Below are 4,384 nucleotides of genomic sequence, written 5' to 3'. Positions count from 1 at the left end.
TCTCCAAAATATATAAAGAACTCAAAAAACTAGACTTTAAAATGCTAATTAACCCAATTAAAAAATGAGGCACTGATCTGAACAGAGATTTCTCAACGGAAGAATTTCAAATGGCCAAAAGACACTTAAGGTCATGCTCAACTTCCTTAGCGATCAGGGAAATACAAATCAAAACAACTTTAAGATATCATCTTACACCTGTCAGAATGGCTAAAATCAAAAACACCAATGATAGCCTTTGCTGGAGAGGATGTGAAGTAAGAGGTACACTCATCCATTGCTTGTGGGACTGCAAACTTGTGCAAATATCATCTGGAATTTCCCCAAAAACCTGAAAATACATTTGTCATGTGAACTAACTATATCACTGCTGGGAAGTTCATTTCTGTGAAATGTCACCCTCTTCATAGCAGCTAAGAGCTGGAATCATTCTAGAGGCCCAGCAACGGATGAATGTACAATATACATGTGTTTTAAACCCATTTTTTTGTTTTTTCTGTACAGGCACTCAGGTTCATTTTCATTAAACTTATTAGATCTGTAATGTAAGATTCAACAAGTATATAGGATAGTCAATTATATTTCAATTAAAACAGTTGTTTTACTGTTTCAAATTGAAGATGTACTTGATGACCCTGTCTTGTGGACTATTAGTTTAAAATGTGTTCCATCATTTATGCTTTGGCTTATTTGTTCAATTTTGCAAAGATGTGCTGCATTCTATTATGTGCATTTGTTTAACTCCATAAAGCTGTGTTACTTTGCCTAACAAAATCTCCTGATTGTTCTACTAAAGCTCTAAATGACCAATTTCTAATCAGGAAAGAGAAGTCAATATGGCTGTTAAACAAGAGAATAAATAAACAATATTTGGGAACATTTACATTTAAAAGCTGATATGATATAGATATGAATAATTTGCATTGGTATGGATCTTGGTTTATAGATACAAATTCAAGGTCAATTTTTATATGTATATGTATTTCTGAATTAGTAAGGTATTGTGATTGTGTAGTTCATTTTAAAATTTAATGTATTCTTAAGAAGTATATGTAAATAGACAAACATCTATAATAGTCAAGTTTGCAGTCATGTTAGTTAGATTTTCTAGACGTACAGAGAACTATTTCAGTTATATAGGTATTCTGAATAACAGCTAAGCTTTACCTAATCTTTAGCCAATTGTGATATAGGATAAGTAGTTCTGTATTTTGAGACTGTATTCTTATTACAGTCTTGTGGTTTGTGTCTTTATAAAATTCATGCAAAAATAGAAAGGTCCATCTCCCTTCATCTGCTGTGTCAGACTGAGAGGCAGAGGACACATGCTAGGCTGTACATAATAAACAAAATCTTGCTTTTGCAAAGGAAGAAAGAAAGAAAGAAAGAAAGAAAGAAAGAAAGAAAGAAAGAAAGAAAGAAAGAAAGAAAGAAAGAAAGAAATAGTCTGCAAGAAATTATGAATGACACCAAAATGTTATTAAAAACTGCCAATATAGGCAGAACTGTCTTTAAAATTTCCTGGTTCATTAAAGAGTCTCCTGGATATTATGAGCCAGTAGGCTAAAGATGGATTTCCCCAACAGTACAAAAGAACTTATGGTAACTGTTCAGGTGGCAAAATGTCTCTGTCAATTCTAGAGTTTTGAAAGTTGTTTATAGTGTACTTCCTGTTTACTTAGGTAATGTTATATAATCTGGAGTTTTTGATGGAGTTAAAAGAATTATAGTTATTATTTTCCTTAGTTATGCTAAAAGATAAAGTAGATATAAATATTGTAAATGTGATTCTTGCTTGAAAACTGTTTTGTTATATATAATTTTACTATAATAAAGTTAAAACTTTCCTTTTTGTTTAAACAGAAAAGGGGAAAGGGTTTAGGAGGTCCTTCTGTTTATAAGAATAAGTCTCTCTGTATTTATTTGGGATATGGGTGGCAATACACCAAATAGTTACAAAAATAATCAATTGCAATACCTGATATATAAACATAAATGTTGTGCCAATTTATGTGATACAGTCTCCATCAACTTTCCGTTTTCATTCTTAATTCTCTGGTAAATAATGATTATCCAGGGCCAGAATTAAAAACCTAAATTCACAGGAAAGAAATTTAAGCCTTAAGGGATTGAGGTTGAGAGGGTATATCTCCTGTAGAAATGTAAATAGTATAGATAGTAGTAGTGGATGCATTGGAGGGTGGTTGGAAGGGAGAATCAAAGGGGGGAGAAAAGGAAAGAGAAGAAGGAAATAAGAGCTAAAAGGAAGAACCATTTAAGGGATAAAATAGAAACTTAATACAGTAGAAGATTCTAAAGGAGAAATGTAAACACAAAGATAAGTTAGAGCTCCTTTGGTTTATAATGATTTCCAGCCAGCATTATATGCTAGGTCAATGATAGAAAAATACGTGTTTGAGTAACCAACAATATCTGCTTTGCTTAAGAATTTTCAAAGAACTAGAACCCACTCCTCTCCTGCCCAAAGAACAAGCTGGGGACATCTCCTCAGAACCTGGGAACCCTTCTAGAGTCAAGTCTCTTGCCAACCCTAAAATGACTCCCTTAATTAAGATATATACTTCCCTGTTTCCATATCCACCTTCCTCCATCTCAATCTTCCCATTCCACCAAGCTCTCCCCAATCATTCCCTTCTCCCTTCTCTCTCCCCACCTCCCCTCACCCCCACCCCAACGACACTGCCGTGCTCCCAATTTTTGCCTGGCAATCTTGTCTACTTCCAATATCCAGGAGGACAAATACATGTTTTTCTTTGCTTTCACCTTCTTATTTAGCTTCTCTAGGACTGGAAAGGGAGGGTGAGGCGGAGGGAGAAGGAAATGGGAGGAGGTGGATGTTTTTAATGAATAAATAAAAAGATATGAAAGCCAAAAAAAATAAAACCCATACTGTATATTACTTGAAAGACCAATGTCAGAGAATAGATACTAAAAGAAACTACAGTAAAGATAAATATCAATCTTTAAAAAAATAATATTATATTAAAATGACTCCCTATAACACTTTGGTACATGTAAAGATCAGTGCCTTTCTCAGCCATAAGCTGAGAAACTTCCTACTGTAACAGACTGGATTAAATACAGAGACCCAAAGCCTGATAATATTCTGAGAGTGAGAGACCTTGGGACATTCATTACTACACAAGATGTCTTCATCAAATCCATGGTGTGAAGAGTTCTCAGCTGCTTCTTTCAGAATGTGCTTACATTCCACAAAATGTATGGATTAAGAATTAGGTGTAGTCCCTATACAACAACATGTTAATGGTCAAATTTCATAGGAAAGTTGGAAACTTGTAGGAAGACTTTTCCTTCTCCAGTCTGTCTGCAAACAAAGAACATATACTGAGAATTAATTAAAAAATAAATTTTGGGGCAATTTCACTGGATTGTTACTTTTATTTATATTAAAACATTTCTATGATTCTATATGTTGCCACATACCTATTGTCTTTACCTCTCCTCAATCCTGTACCCTCTGCATCTTCTGGTGACATCTTCTAAATCTGCCCTACATCTACTCAGAATTTTCCCAGTCTTCTTCTTCTTTTTTTTATTTTTTTAATTTATTTATTTATTAAAGATTTCTGCCTCCTCCCTGCCACCGCCTCCCATTTCCCTTCTCCTTCCCCGATCAAGCCCCCTCCATCATCAGCTCGAAGAGCAATCAGGGTTCTCTGACCTGTGGGAAGTCCAAGGACCACCCACCTCCATCCAGGTAGTAAGGTGAGCATCCAAACTGCCTAGGCTCCCGCAAAGCCAGTATGTGCAGTAGGATCAAAAACCCATTGTCATTGTTCTTGAGTTCTCAGTAGTCCTCATTGTCCGCTATGTTCAGCAAGTCCGGTTTTATCCCATGCTTTTTCAGACCCAGGCCATCTGGCCTTAGTGGGTTCCCGATAACAGTCTTATTCTTTTGCACTATCATTCCTATCCAGGCGTATACCTATCAGCATTTTATAACCAGTGAGAATAATACATATTTAAAGTGTGGAAAAATTGTTACACATCAGAATCCCATCTCATGGGTGAGAAAAGGGAATGACATTAGTAGCAGTATTGGCATACTAATCAAAAATCAAGAACTCAGGTAATGTAGTGTGAATGGGAGGTTGGGACTGAGTTGTGACTTCAAAATACAGAAACAGGAGAATTTGATGGGGAGGTTGGGCTAGGAAATGGATGCGGGTTCATGCCAAGATGTGTTTACTATGATGAGTGTAGTACCCATGCTCTCTTATTCCAGACCGTATCTGTAGGAAGTCAGAGACACTGTTGACCAAATTGTAAAAACCAAGTAAGGTAGTATCCACCCCCAATTTATAAAGTCTAGCCTGACTTCCCTCATGCAAATGTATCTTCT

Source organism: Microtus ochrogaster, unplaced genomic scaffold, assembly GCF_000317375.1.
Source record: "Microtus ochrogaster isolate Prairie Vole_2 unplaced genomic scaffold, MicOch1.0 UNK184, whole genome shotgun sequence".
In the NCBI taxonomy this organism is placed as follows: Eukaryota; Metazoa; Chordata; class Mammalia; order Rodentia; family Cricetidae; genus Microtus; species Microtus ochrogaster.
This window is presented reverse-complemented; position numbering follows the sequence as displayed.